Here is a 17167-nt window from a genome sequence, read left to right on the forward strand (position 1 = left end):
TATGTTGTTTTAAATCAAATACTCTGTATTGGCTATATTAACTAGTCGGCTTAAACTCCGCGGGTTTCGGCTAGTGTCCTTGTGACTATCATCCTTATGTATATATCTACCTTGATTACTATTGTATTATGTCATGATCTCGTATCTCTATGCTTTAGTTATTGTGTGTGACGATTCGCGCTTTTGTACCTCTGTTTTCCACGTCTTTGAGTTTTATTTTATTCATCGAGCTTCTCGTATTACTATTCCTTCTATATATATTACCGTATGACTTTAGAACTATTGTGACACTTTATTATTCTTTGCTTTATGGCTAGAGATAAGGCTTGGGGTGATAGGGTGTTACACAATTCGCTACAAACCACCTTTTCTGCGTACTTGTCGGTAGGATTACTTAGTGAATATGATATTAATGTATTAGAAATATATTATTTCAAAGGATATTTTTAATGAAAAATTAAGTTGTCACCAATGTTTTGAAAATCGGAAAACCAGCAAACTCTCAAACCAACAAATTCTCAAGCTGCTATCAAACTGGAAAGCTGAATGGAAACTGGTCGATCGGACCGAAATGAAACCTATCCGGTTTTGAAAATCCCCTAAATGATTGCTGTATTTTGATAAGAAGAAATTAAGAAAAAGAAAATAACAAATATGTGACTGATAGGCCAAAATTTGATGCACTAATCTTGACAAGTACACCAAATCGCTTCAAGTAACATGATGGTGAATTGATATTGTTCCCACGAGGATTAAAAGATTGAGCAAGTAACTCTTAATCAAATCTTCTAATTGGATCAACTGAACCTTTGTAGGAGAAAGGATGTGAATTTTGAAATAATAATAGTAAAGTATGGTGTGTTTGGTGTGAATGAATGCTTATGAAATAGTTACAAAAATAAATAGTGGAATGAAATGTTAAGATTTCGGAGATATTTAATTTCTAGAAAAGGTAACGTTCATGTTTATTCACTTTGATTCATGCAAAATAGTTTCACGACAAATCATATATAATCAAAATTCAATTTCTTAGCAATTCAGTTTTTCTTTATCTTATTTAATTGCCAATTTCTTGGTCAATTAATTAAGAAAAAGAGGTTAAGCACAATTCCAGTTTAACGTCGCACAACTTTTCAAAAGCTATCCCTAGTCAGTTTGAAAAATTATGAGAAAGAATTTCAAACTAATCCCGATATTAACTTTCCCAAGAGAATAAAAAGATCCAAAATAGAATTAGAATATTTCCCAATACTTCCAACCATTAAGATGAAAAACGAAACTCAATTCTTGAAAACGTATCAATGCATTAATCAAAATAAAATAAACAAACAAATTGCCAATCCATGAAAATCAAATAAAGCTCCTAACCCTAACAAAAGAGGATTAGTGACTCATGATAAACAGAAAAATAAACTAAAACTAATGAATGAGATGCTGGATGATCAATGATCAATGAATAATCACTCCGCTTATTTGTATCTTAAATCCTATCCTGAAATTCAAATTCAAACTATATCTGTAACACCCTTGTTACCAGAATATTACGCTTTCGGCTGCGCCACTCTGATAGCGTGGATATTACGACGACTTTCATATATATTTAATAATAAGATAGGAGCCTTTTAAAACTCAAAACCGTATAAACTTATATTTTTAAAAACCGGAAATACTTTTTGTTGAAAACATACATACATATATACATACATACATACATACAACACTTAAGATATACATATACATAATAATAAAAGTCCTTTATACAAATAACCTACAAACATTACTATCGCAACTCCTATCCCTATTTACAAAAATATAATATTAAAGGCGAGGGAAAATAGTAACTAAGCTAATACAACAATATCGTATAAGCAAAAATGTAAGGATCTCTTCACAAGCATCTTTGTCCATCTTGAAAAGAGAAATCTGTAGGGGATGAGAACATCATCCTCGCAAGTTCTCAGTAGAAGGTTTAAGAATCGTCATAAGAGGATACATATAAAAAAAAGAATTGATTTCAATTATAATTATTCATCCTTTCAATTATCATTCATCTATGAATTCTTTTTGAAAACTAGTGGTTAATTATCCAAAATCCAAAACCTTTTCCAATATCATCAATTATTCATCAAAAATCCAAAATTTCATATTTTTCTTATAAAAGTTTTAAAAATGACCTAGATTTTATGAATGACCAACCTATTCCAAGTATAGAATCATTAAGTCTATGCTAAACCAGCTTGATTTTTTCATACTTTGCTAAACCTCAAACACAACCAATCACGGCCTCCGGTCCATCACATAATCAGTCATGGCCTATGGCCCAAACAACTCAATCAATACCCAATTCACCATAAGTAATGCAGTTTAAGCACAATCAAGAGCAGTTACAGCAAGTATGACAATTAACAATTAAACATAAATATTTACATAGGTAAACCAAATACAATATGCACTCCCAAACAATATCACATAGATGCATATGATGAATGTCTATCCTAATTGACCAGGATATCACTTGTTGACCAACCTGACACATCCCCTCAGAATGTCGACTTTCTATCATGTACATAAATATGTGCCCTGGGTTATAGTGCTCTAACTAACTCTTACAGGATATAGTGTCTGAGCTCACTCTTGAGACACGAAAGGATGCGGGCGGGAGACTGTCTCATACCCCACATTTGAATGTAGGCAGGAGACTGCCTCAGCCTCTACGCCGGTGCCGCAACCTCAATTAACCAACCGTCCTTGTCAGGCACATAGCAACTTACCAATTGTTTCAGTAATATTCACCATCAATCAGGCACAAAATCATAATCAAATTCAATTCATAATCATAATTAAAACGTGAGCCTTTATACTCATTTTCATCACAATTCCTCATAATCATAACCAAAATCGAATTAATAATACAAAATTGAACTGAAGGGAACCCTCAACCTTCTGTCAAACTTCCCAATGCGATAAGTAACACTTCCAACAAAGTCTCCAATTTTTTAGAAAATTTTAGCAGCATCTCCTTTAAAATTTAGACTTTGTCACCCTTTTCGGGTTCCAACCAAACTTTTTTTCAAACTCTTTTCAAATCATTTCCAAAATCAAACCAATTTCAACATCTCAAATCATTTTCAATTCTCAAAATCATTTTTGATAAATCAAACAAACCAAATCCAATATCTCAAATAATTTTCAATTCTCAAAATTATTTCCGATAAATCAAACAAAACCAATTCCAATATCTCGAATCATTTCTAATTCTCAAAATCATTTCCGACAAATCAAATAAAACCAAATCAACCAAGTCAACCAACAAACCAGAATACCCAACCTTCGTAAATAATCAACAAATTAACCAGACAAACAATTTCAATCATCCAGAGCAACTTAGTTCAATCCATAAGACTCACGTGATCATAAAAATATATTTTTTTCATATTAATATCGATTTGTAACAATTCTTGAAAGGTAAATGAGTTTAAGAAAATGCCCTACCTCAAATAGTTGAAACCCATAAACCAAACGCATCAAATAAACCCTTTCCTCTCGACCTGAAATCAGCAGCATCCGCAACCATAGCTCCACTATATCCGCAACCATGACAACAACTTAAATTCACCAACATGCAACCAGAACTCGATCCTAAGGCATTAATGTTGTGATCCTCAGTAATATATATATAACATAATAATGATAAAGAGGGATTTTCAGAGCAAAACAACTTACTATACCAAGAAAGAACCAAGAATCGAGTAGCTACAGCTCTAACCGTTGACTTCGGTGAGCTCCAACAGTAGCGGCAAGGCACTGAGCAACTTTGGTGAGCTCCGTCAGCAACAGAAAATTTCACCGTGACAATGTCATCCAACATATATGACTTAAGCGACAACCCTCACGATAAACATGACTTTTGCGTCATAGAAAGGAAAATTAAAAATAGAGGAAGAGCTTACTAAGAGGACGGTGGCTCCAACAACAGTTTCTGGTGACTGCGGCTGTGGTGGCAACGATGGCAACCCAACACCAGCGGTGAGGAAACGGCGGTGGTGGAGGTACCGCAACATAAACCAGAGACTCCTCCCTCACGTTTTAACCCCTGACGGTGATGGAGCTATCTCGATAGCAGATCTGATTAATCGGCGGCTTGGTGGTAACGGCGGTGGTAGGAAGCGACGGCGACCTCCCTCCAGTGGTGGCGACGGGACGTGAACGGCCTCTCTCTCTCCCCACGGACTCTCTCTCTCTTTGCACAAACCTTTCCTTCCCGGTGACTCAGCAATAGCAACATTTCTTCTTTTCCAGCACGGCGACGAGCTCCCCTATCATTCTCTCTTCTTCTACGGCTCCCCTTCCTCTCTGTTCTCCATCTTCTTTATTTCTCTTTTCCCTATTCTTTTCTTTTCTTTTCTTTTCTTTTCTGTTGCTCTCTGTGTGTGGGGTTTGTGGGTGGCGGCGAAAAGGAGGAAAAATGTGAAGGTGCGTTAGTATGTAAGGCTGTGTTTGTTTCTGAGAACAGGACAAGACAAGACACTAAGAACAAGACATAAAGGACAGAGACACAGAATTTAGTGTTCTTGTATTCTGTTTGGTGATAAAGTAGAACAAACTATAAAATTTTAATTTATTCTTATTTTTTTCATTAAAAAAATTTGAGAAGAAAAATATAATAATAAAAAGTATAATTATGAAAAATTAATAGGAATAATGTAAGAAAAAATAAAAACTAAATTGTGTCCCTTGTTAGTGTCTTTGTGTCCTTCCTATCAGGATGGACACAAAAAAATACACTAATTCAGTGTCTCTGGACACAATGTCTCTGTCCATATCTCTTCTACCAAACATGATTTTGTGTCTCTGTGTTCCTGTCTCAGTGTCCCATTTCTGTAAACAAACACAGCTTAATGGAGTTAGGGTTAGGGTTTGTGTAGATAATTGGGAATTTTTGGGGTTTGGTAGAGTAAAATATTAATAAAAATAAAAGGGTAGAGTAATAATTTAAAACCAACTTAAATACAAAACAATTATCTTTAAATTGTCATTTTAGTATCAACTTGTAAATGTATTTTTAATTAAATACTAATTCAATAAAATTTGGAGAGAATTAAATTAATTTTTTTATTTATAAAATAAGGTTCAAAAGCTTAATATTCAAATTAAAGCACATAAAATTCTAATTTTTTTCAATTATTAAAGCTCTAAATTATAAATAAGAAGTTTTCCCAACTTATACATAAAAGTCTCTGAAAATATAATCTTAAATAAATATAATAAATCATAAATAACTTATTATTTAATTTTCAAAAATCTGGGGTCTTACAATATTTAATCTTATCTTTCGAAGAATAAGATAACTTAAACAATAATTCAAATCTAAAATAAAACCAAATCTTATCGTTCTAAAAGAAGCTAACAATAACTAATCATTCAAATCTAAAGAGTCTGGGACTGAATTCAAATTTTCTGAAAGAGAATTACGGGCTTGGCATTGAACTTAAGCATTTGACGCTGGACGGCAGCTGGCAGGCATGGGCGCAGGATGCCCATCTTCATCTATTTTCCGGCGCTAGGCACCCATCTTTATCTATCTTTATCTCAAGTTGGGCGCCAGCCTTTGTTGTTGAAATGCTGTCACTGGACTTCAAATCTTTGAAGTTAGGCACCAATTTGTCCTTCTTTTTTGGAAGTTCACTTTGTAACTTTCTCGTTTGCTTTTCTTCACCTTATTTCTTTGAAAAATAATCCTGAATGCACAATAATTCTAAAACAACTCGAAATATATGGTTAGCTATGAAAAATTCATTTAAAACATAAAAACTTCAAATTAAACATAAGAAAACTACTTAAAAAGATATGTAAAAATCACTAAAGATGCCAAAGTATCAGTGGTCAACACTGAACTCAAATCCCCTTGAACGATGTTGTCCCCCGTCTCATCGGATCTAGTCATTTGTTGTGCTCATCTCCTTTTGTGGTGTTCCTTCGTCGCACTCATTACCTTATCCTCGTTGTCCAAGTCCAGCCGTGCTAGCGTCACCTCCAGCAGTGCCCGTGGATTCGTGAGTAACTTGTGCCATCCTCCACTCCTGATTTCAAAATAGGAAAAATGTTGGAGTAGCTATGTGTGAACGTGTCTATGTGATGCCACTAGTTATAAAGTGAACGATAACTTTTACATATTAGGTTAAGATGGTATTTGGTTTATGTTTTTAGAGGCCTAACAAATAAATTCTTTTTTTCCCTTACTTATAAGAGAAAAGTAATAAATAGGGTGTAGCAAAAATCAAGGGATTGAGTTTATCTTTTTGTCACAAATGGGATTCTGTTTGAAATAGTGGAATTTGCTAGATTTTGTTTCACTTTTTTATTTTTTGGCCATATTTTTGTTTAGGTTGAGGCCCCTTTGCCTACTTGTTGGACATGAAAAAAGACTTGATTTTCAATTCATATTTGAATATATTTTTTGTTATTTGACTTTTAAGTTTGTACTTTGATAAGATCATAACATTTTGGTTGATATAATGTTTTAAATTTGGATGAGATTTTAAGATTTATAGTACTCTATAATTATATTTTTAGTGTGTTTATTTATATTTTATTTATTATTTTATTATAAAATAATTTTTTCGATTGAACCAATAGTTGAACCAGTTGGACCAATAAACTATTAAACCAATAACTAGAACAGTTTGACAATTGGTATGATTTTCAAAGCCTTGGTTATCATAGGCAAAATGAATATGTTTGACCTTCAACTTAATATATACGTTGGACAAGTGCTCATGTCAAAGAATGGTTGGATAATACTGATCGTGACCTAGTATATACGTTAGTGCTTATAGTTATTTTTGTATATTATGTTATATGCACAAAATTATCAGATTTCCATAACTAGATGTTTTCCTAATAATGTAATTTGTCTGGGACCCATACAATCATCAGCACTGCCCACCCACTTTGGCTCCACATGACATCTGTGAAATTGCATGGATATAAAGTGCACTGTCACCTTTGATATCCTTCAAGTGTAATGAGTAGTGCCCAACTGATAGGGTGAAGAGACAATTTAGGAGGCAACAAGACATTTTAAAGCACATAGTGGATCTTGGGAGGCAACAAGACAATTTGAACTAGACCATCCAGTGGAGGAGGTGGAAAATTATTTGGGTAAACAAAGAATCGAGATTCTTAAATGATAATCATGTTGTTAGATTATGAGGAAACCAAGTTGTACAAATGTTGGCACAATGTAACCTATATTGATACCTTACAATTGTTCGCTCATGTGTCAATGCAACAAGAACAACCATAATCACTACCATCACTACCACAGTCATAACTACAGCCACCACAAGTATAACTACTATCATAACCACAATAAACTCATGCATTATGGTCCTAGATTTATCCTCACATGGAAACACACTATATACAATTCATGCTCAAGAGGGCATTTTCGTTATTCTAGAGATAGATGGTAGAATGGTAATTTTTTCATGTTTAAGAATCTAATTACTAGAAGAATTACATTATGCTGGCCTTAAAGATCAAAGAGACCAAGAGTTTATCTAAAGTGTAGTTGCATTAACTTAGAAAACAAGTTGTGCAAGTAACCATGAGGAATTCACTAAATCAAGACCACATCAAACTAAGTTGGTTTGATTAGTTCGATTATGGGAATTACTTGAAAATTATACTTCTTATCTTTCATTTTAATTTTGATTAGGATAACTTATATTTAAATTTGATCTATTAGAATTTGTCAAAAGATTTAATTTGATTTTCATTTGTTTAGTAGTATCTTTAATAATTTAAAATTTAAATCAAATATAATCTAATCTATTACGAACAAATCTAATTTAAATCCATTATCATATCTCTAGGTGTCCAAAATTTAAATCAAATTAAATCTGGTATAATCTATGAAAATCAAATTTGATTTAAATTAATTAGAAAATCTTAGGGGTTTAATATTTAAATCAAATCTGATATAGTTTGATAAGATCAAACATGATTTAAATTAGTTAGAATTAATTTTTCAGTCATATCTTTTATTTAATTTTAGATTTTATAGTTTTATTTAGGAAGATTTAGTCCATATTAAGGTTGATCGGTTATACAGCTATTTAAACACGTTTGTATGATAATTTGAACAAGTTTTGATGAATAAATTTGTGGTTTCATGATGAAACACATTTTTTATGTATTCAAGTGAGAAGAGTGATTTGCTTTGCTAGTTACATAAAGAAATTGAAGGATTGATAAACGAAATTAGCATGCCGATATAGAATTCAATAATGGATATAATCGTGAGTATAGTCTAATCGACATTCAAACTTCGCATCAAACAATCCTACAATCTATAACCAAGAGTACTAGTCTCCCGAGTCGTCCTCCCTTGGAATTGCTAGAGAATGCATATTATTGATTAGGAAACCTTGTTATGATTCTTTTGGAGTTTAGCGAAAGTAGATGACAAACAATCAATATTAGAAGACTTGGCCTAAGGTGGGCATTAGAAATTCTATCATTATAGAAGAGAAGAAGCAAACATAGAACCCTAACTCCCATTTCAATTCAAACTTCAATTCCTCCTAACTTTCAATCCGGAGTTTCGATTACACCGTTTGTGACCACGTGACCATATCGTGAAGCTTTTCAATCATTCAAAAAAAATTGAATTTCTCACCCAGTTCTCCACTTCCTTCAATTTCATGATTTTGGTTTATAGGTATTGAGAATTTTGTGATTTTGATGGTTTAGGGATACTCTAGTGCGAGGTATAGCTGGATTTCATCCAATTGCTCAGTGGGTAACGTAAGGAACCACTAAACCCTTGTTAATTAGTGAACTAAGTGAACCCTTGTATTGATTATAGTGAAATTGTATGAAGTTCGATTGAATTTCATGTTGATTTAGAGTAAAATTGGTGAATTAGAACAAAATTTTGGTGGTTGAAGCTTGTTGAGTTGATTTGAAGACTTGGAAGCTTGTGGGCAAGAGGTTTTGTGGTGTTTTATGGCTTAGGGAGGAATTGACCAAGGTATGGTTTTGGTTTTCTATATTTAATATATAATGTTGCGTGAAAACTTAAGCTATTTGCCTTAATGCATGAAACTATGTTAATTCTTGGAGAGTTCTGCAATAATAGCTGCCAAGTCAGGAGTGCTCTGAGACTAAGAGTGTGCTTGCTGTGGCTGAGAGGCTTGAAGCTGGCGGTTGTTAAAATTATTCTGATTAAAGCCGCCTTGAGAATTATGAAGTTCGATCGGTTGCCTCTGAGATTAGTCTCTCCACCCAAAGTTAGGATGATTCCTCCATCCTTGATTATATATCTTGGAAAAAGGATCATTGTTGGAGGGTCTAGAGGCATTACCCATAAAATTAACCTGTTCAGGAACAAACTGGCCATAGTCATAAGTCTCATCTTAAGAGAAACCACCACTCATATCATAGGATGTGTCTTGAGCATTAACGGTTGAAACTTGCATTCCACTCAAGTGTTGTGTAATAGCATTGATTTGCTGAGACATAGCCATATTCTGGGCAAGAATAGCATCCAAGGTATCCAACTCCATGACTCTCTTCTTTATTGAGGTCCTTTCAGAAGAGTACAGATATTGGTTGTTAGCAACCATCTCAATCAGCTCCATGGCCTCATATGGGATCTTTTTCATATGGAGTCACCCTCCTGCAGAATTATCCAGGGATCCTAGCGGTCTCAGTGACTCCATCATAGAATATCTGCAACTGTATCCAGTTTGAGAACATATCAGGAGGACACTTCGTAAGCATCAACTTGTACCTGTTTCAGGCTTCATAGAGAAACTCTCCCTCTCTCTGCCTGAAGGTCTGAACATTCGTCTGATAAACCCATATTTTATGACATATTTTGTGCTGAATTTAAGTGATTTATTCAATCCTTCACCCACTTATGCATGTGAAATTGCATGGTATTACTTTCCCTTTTTATTATGTGATGTATGTGAAAAACATGTTTCCTAGGCTTTAAAAATATTAATTTTAATTACCTTGTATTGCCATTCGATACCGTGATTTGTGTGTTAAGTATTTTCAAATCTTCTAAGGCAAGAATGATTTAAAGGATGGAAAGGAGACATACAAAAATTGAAGCAAAGCATAAAATGGAGTTATTGAAGAAACTGGCAGTGACGCGTCCGCATGGACGACGCAAACGCGTGGTTCGCACAAAAAGGGATCGACGCGAGTGCATGGATGAGGCGAACGCGTGACTCGCGAAATACAACTGACGCGGGCGCATGACTGACGCAACCGTGTGGAAGGGCAACATTCTAGATGACGCGACCGCATGACCCACGCGGACGCGTGACGTGCGCGATCTGCAGAATTTGCAGAAGTTGTCCTCAGTGATTTCTGGGCCTTTTTGGCCCAGATCCAAACCCAGAGAACATAGATTGAAGGATTATAAATGGAAGAATCCACCCATTCATGAAAAGAGGAGAAAATACACATTTTTAGGATTTAGATGTAGTTTTTAGTGAAAGAGGTTCCCTCCTCTCTCTTAGGATTAGGATTAGGATTTTTTAGAACTTAGGAATATTTTTATCTCATCTTTATATCAGGTTCAATATCTTTTTATTTCGACTTCTCTTAATTGTTGATTATTGATGTTGCTTATTTGGCTTATGACTCTTCACATTTGGATTGATTTTATTTTATTAATGCAATTGAGGTATTTCAGACTTATATGTTATTGATGCTTGGGCTCTATCCAAATTATTTTCATTCAAATTATTTTCATTCAAGTAGATTTTATTCCCTTTTGGCTTTGGTTGATTAATTGGTAACTCTTGAGTTGTCAAACTCAGCAGTGGTTGAAATTGGCAGATTCTAATTGATCTAGATCACTCTAAAGCTAGTCTTCCCACAGGGATTGACTAGGACTTGAGGATCAAACTAATTAGTCCACTTGACTTTCCTTTGCTTTAGTAAAGGTTAACTAAGTGGGAGAAAAATCCAATTCTCATCACAATTGATAAGGACAACTGGATAGGACTTCCAGTTTTCATACATTGCCAAGAGTTTCTATTAGATATTAATTTATTAATTATTGCAATCTATTTATCTTGCTTAAAACCTTTTTAAAACCCAAAAATATACCTTTGCATAACCAATAATAAGAACACCTCCCTGCAATTCCTTGAGAAGACGACCCGAGGTTTAAATACTTCGGTTATCAATTTTATCAGGGGTTTGTTACTTGTGACAACCAAATGTTTGTACGAAGGGATTTTCTGTTGGTTTAGAATCTATGCTTACAACGCTATGATATTTTTATAAAATTCTTTACTAGCAAAAATCCTAACATCAAAATGGCGCCGTTGCCAGGGAATTGCAAACGTGTGCCTTATTATTGGTTATTGTAAATATTTTTCAAAAAATAATAATAATAATAATAATTTTCTTTTACTTGTTTATTTGTTTTCTCTCTTCCCTCTTATTTCTGATAGCTATTATGAATTCTCACCCCTCTCGCTTTGAGTTTGGTTCTAATTTTGTTGAAAGGAATGGAAGCCATAACAGGACTATGCATCACGGTCTAAGCAATCAAAGATGGATGGAGCCAAGAGGATCTGATCACCCCTTTAGGCAACAACACCCTCCCAAATATCATGGACAGAGACCATTCTACAATGCATACCAAGCTGATAGATATGGTGGACCGCCTTGTAGCTACCATCAAGCCACACCCTATGCTCAGAGACCATCCTTTCAACACAACCTCAACCCACCATACTCACAAGCTTCTTTTCACCATTCGCCACCATACGATCCTTATCCGCCCCAACACCAATCCAATTACTCCCAAAAACCACCACTCTCCTACACATCATGTCCATATCCATCAAGCTAAAAATCACAGGTTCGCTTTGAAGAATCAGTAAACCAGTTCAATGCAACCCTTCATCAATTGGAGCAAGTGATAAATCAATTATCTTCCAGATGTTCGGACACTCAACAGACTCCCATGGCTTCATGTGGAGAATCTAATGAAGAATGTATTATGAAGAAGACACAAGAAGCTCCAGTGGACAACATTGAGCATAACTTCGTATTGGAACAAGTAGAGGATGCTGTTATTGTAGAAGAAGAAGAGTTGGTTGAAGACTTAGGAGATGCTGAACCTCTGCAGGAAGCCAGAATTGTGGAGAATTTCGTCAAGGACGTTACAATTAATGCTAAGGAGGATAGTGCGCAATCTCCAAGGCAGGTATCTTATGAGGAACTGGACGGAATGACCCAAGACTCAAGTTTTCTTGATGATGATAGTCACCACTCAAGTTCTCCTAGTAATACTCTTGGATCTGCAAGTGAAATCTTTGAGACAGAAGAATCTTCCCCAAGTGAATACGAAGATGATGCAGAGGTCGACTTCTCTCAACCTCCTAATTATGACTCGAGTGATGAAGAAGATATCGGAGACCTTGATCAAGACATGGTTGAAGTGGAAGAAATTTGCCAGGAAGTGGAGGAATTCACAAAAGACCACAAGGAAGTAGAGCTTGCAGAACCACCGGAAACACCTATCCCACGGCCATTACCACCCAATACGAACTTCAAGTGGGTAAAATCCTTAACTTTCATTTTTACTTTTCCACTTGAATATGGTTTACTTGAGACAGATGGCCAGCTTAGAGCTCTTTGCGGCTCTAAAAGCAAACGGGAAATGACTCGCACTCAGAGCTGGTATGCAAGATTCACTAAGGTTTCACACTCCAATTTGAGGTGCAAGAATTGGTGTCAAGCTCAATTAAAAGGATCTTAGAAGCTGTTTGGTCACTGCAGTGAGAATTCAGACTACTCACCACCCGGCTGGAAAAATGTAGATCAAGACAAAGACGGGTAGAGAAGAAAAGTTTGGGATCTTGGAGTCTGTTCTGACATTCAACACCCCGGGAGCCTTGAAGCCTGTTTGAACTCACCTAAGGGCTTTACATGCCTCGTTTGGGACCCCGGAGGCTGTTGGAATTCCAAACACTGGTGGAGATTTCTGGACGAATTCAAGCACAAGCCACCATAGCAGGAAGCTCATCAAATGTCCAACTTAAGGACTTTAACTAAAAGTGCTAGGTGGGAGACAACTGATGATGAGCGGATAATTTGTATGCTTTTTGGCATTGTTTTTAGTATGTTTTTAGTATGATCTGGTTAGTTTTTAGTATATTTTTATTAGTTTTTAGTTAAAATTCACTTTTCTGGACTTTACTATGAGTTTGTGTGTTTTTCTATGATTTCAGGTATTTTCTGGCTGAAATTGAGGGCCCTGAGCAAAAATCTGATTCCGAGACCAAAAAGGACTGCAGATGCTGTTGGATTCTGACCTCCCTGCACTCGAAGTGGATTTTCTGGAGCCACAGAAGCCCAATTGGCGTGCTCTCAACGGCGTTGGAAAGTAGACATCCTGGGCTTTCCAGCAATATATGATAGTCCATACTTTGCCCAAGATTTGATGGCCCAAACCGGCGTGGCAAATCAGCCTCAGAATTTCCAGCGTTAAACGCTGGAACTGGCATAAAACTTGGAGTTAAACGCCCAAACTGGCATGAGAACTGGCGTTTAACTCCAGAAAACGTCTCTACACATAAAAGCTTCAATGCTCAGCCCAAGCACACACCAAGTGGGCCCGGAAGTGGATTTTTACGTCATTTACTCATTTCTGTACACCCTAGGCTACTAGTTTACTATTAATAGGATCTTTTGAGATGGTATCTGTACCTCATGACACTTTACACGTTTTCTTTGTGTACTTTCCACGGCATGAGTCTCTAAACCCCATGGTTGGGGGTGAGGAGCTCTGCTGTGTCTTGATGGATTAATGCAACTACTACTGTTTCTCATTCAATCATGCTTGCTTCCATTCTAAGATAATACTTGTTCTTAACCCGGATGAATGTGATGATCCGTGACAATCATCATCATTCTCAACTATGAACGCGTGCTTGACAACCACCTCCGTTCTACCTTAGATTAAGTAGTTATCTCTTGGGTTCTTTAACCGGAATATTCGTGGTATAAGCTAGAATTGATGGCGGCATTCAAGAGAATCCGGAAGGTCTAAACCTTGTCTGTGGTATTCTGAGTAAGATTCAATGATTGAATGACTGTGACGTGCTTCAAACTCCTAGCAGGCGGGGCGTTAGTGACAGACGCAAAAGAATCACTGGATTCTATTCCGGCCTGACCGAGAACCGACAGATGAATTCCGCGTGCTGTGACAGAGCATATGCAATCGTTTTCACTGAGAGGATGGGAGGTAGCCATTGACAACGGTGAAACCCTACATACAGCTTGCCATGGAAGGAGACTTGCGTGTTTGAAGAAGAAGACAGTAGGAAAGCAGAGATTCAGAAGATGGAGCATCTCCATAACCTCAACCTATTCCCCAATACTGCAAAACAAGTAACCATTTCATGTTCTTTTGCTTTTCACAATCAATCCTGATAATTTCTGATATCCTAACTAAGATTTACAAGATAACCATAGCTTGCTCCAAGCCGACAATCTCCGTGGGATCGACCCTTGCTCACGCAAGGTATTACTTGGACGACCCAGTGCACTTGCTGGTTAGTTGTGCGGAGTTGCAAAGGTGTGATTGCAATTTCGTGCACCAAGTTTTTGGCGCCGTTGCCGGGGATTGTTCGAGTTTGGACAACTGACGGCTTATCTTGTTGCTTAGATTAGGACTGTTTTATTTTTGTGGTTTAGAGTCTTTTAGTTGAGTCTAGTTTCATATTTTAAGTTTGGTGTCAATTGCATGCTTTTGCTTTTCTTTTAATTTTCGATTTTTTTTTGCATGTTCTTAGTCCCTTTTTGATTCATAAAAATTCTAAGTTTGGTGTCCTCTTTGTGTTTTTCTCTTAAAAAAATTTTCGAAAACTGTGTGTTTGATTTTCTAAAAATTTTAAGTTTGGTGTCTTTTTGTGTTTTTCTCTTTCCTCTTTTCAAAATCAAATCTTTTTCATAAAAATTTTTCAATCATATCTTTTTAATTGCTGTTTTCAAAATCTTTTTGATTAACTAATTGATTCAGTTTTCAATTTGCTTTGATCTTATTTTCTTTTTGATTTTCGAATTTTTATTTTAATTTTCTTTTTTATTATTTTATTTTTTTCGTTAATTCAAAAAAAAAAACAACAAAATTTATCTCCTTGCAATCATTATCATTTCCCTTTTGTCCATTATGGACTCAAGTGGGATTAATCAGTCCAAAAGGACTCTGGGGTCATATGCTAACCCCATTACAGCTGCATATGGGAGTAGCATCTGTACACCTCCCATCAAAGCAAGCAGCTTTGAACTAAATCCTCAACTCATTATCATAGTGCAGCAAAATTGCCAGTATTCCGGTCTTCCACAGGAAGAACCTACTGAGTTTCTGGCACAGTTTTTACAAATTGCTGACACAGTACATGATAAAGAGGTAGATCAGGATGTCTACAGACTATTACTGTTTCCATTTGCTGTAAAAGATCAAGCTAAAAGGTGGTTGAATAACCAACCTACAGCAAGCATAAAGACATGGAAACAGTTGTCAGACAAATTCCTGAATCATTTTTACCCTCCAAAAAGGATGACACAGTTAAGACTGGACATCCAAGGCTTTAAACAAGAGGATAATGAATCCCTTTATAATGCCTGGGAGAGGTATAGAGGTATGCTAAGGAAATGTCCCTCTGAAATGTTTTCAGAGTGGGTACAGTTAGACATTTTCTACTATGGGCTTACAGAAAAAGCTCAGATGTCTTTAGACCACTCAGCTGGTGGATCTATACACATGAGGAAGACAATTGAAGAAGCTCAAGAGCTTATAGACACTGTTGCTAGAAACCAATATTTGTACTCTAGCAATGAGTTCTCTCCAAAAGAGGAAGCCATGGCAGTAGTCACTGACCCTAGTCCTCAAGAACAAATAATTGAGCTTAATCAACAATTGCTCCTGATGACAGAACAGTTAGCAGACTTTAAATAGATGCTCCATGAAACTAAAGTTGCTAACAAGAGCATAGAACTGCAGTTAAATCAAGCAAAACAGCAAATATCTAAACAGATAACAGAGGAATGTCAAGCAGTTCAATTGAGGAGTGGGAAGACCCTGAATAACACTGCTCAAAAGAGTAAAAAGCCAAACAAGGAACAATTGACAGAGGACAACCAAACCACTGTTCAAAATCCCTCTGAGGACAGTAAGAGCCCAGAGAGGAATGTCATTGGCATTCAGACGCCAGAAAGGGAAGGAAAGCTGGCGTTAAACGCCCATTCCTTGCCCAGTTCTGGCGTTCAAACGCCAGAAAAGGGGGAAAAGTTGGCGTTAAACGCCCAATTTCCACCCAATCCTGGTGTTCAGACGCCTGGGGAGAATCAGACACCTGAGAGTGCTGACAGTAATCCCTCTAACAAGGCTTCTTCAACCACTTCTGTAAGGAATAAACCTGCAGCATCTAAGGTTGAAGAATATAAAGCCAAGATGCCTTATCCTCAAAAACTCCGCTAAGCGGAACAGGATAAGCAATTTGCCCGCTTTGCAGACTATCTAAGGACTCTTGAAATAAAGATTCCGTTTGCAGAGGCACTTGAGCAAATACCTTCTTATGCTAAATTCATGAAAGAAATCTTAAGTCATAAGAAGGATTGGAGAGAAACTGAAAAAATGTTTCTCACTGAAGAATGCAGTGCAGTCATATTAAAGAGCTTACCAGAAAAGCTTCAAGATCCAGGGAGCTTTATGATACCATGCACATTAGAAGGTGCTTGCACCAAGACAGCTCTATGTGATCTTGGAGCAAGCATCAATCTAATACCTGCATCCACTATCAGAAAGCTTGGGTTGACTGGAGAAGTCAAACCAACCCGGATATGCCTCCAACTTGCTGATGGCTCCATTAAATACCCATCAGGCATAATTGAGGACATGATTGTCAAGGTTGGGCCATTTGCCTTTCCAACTGACTTTGTGGTGCTGGAAATGGAGGAGCACAAGAGTGCAACTCTCATTCTAGGAAGACCCTTCCTAGCAACTGGACGAACTCTCATTGATGTACAAAAAGGGGAAGTCACCTTGAGAGTCAATGAGGATGAGTTCAAGTTGAATGCTGTGAAAGCTATGCAGCATCCAGATACACCAAATGACTGC

The sequence above is a fragment of the Arachis hypogaea genome, chromosome 2 (assembly GCF_003086295.3).
Source record: "Arachis hypogaea cultivar Tifrunner chromosome 2, arahy.Tifrunner.gnm2.J5K5, whole genome shotgun sequence".
Classification (NCBI taxonomy): Eukaryota; Viridiplantae; Streptophyta; class Magnoliopsida; order Fabales; family Fabaceae; genus Arachis; species Arachis hypogaea.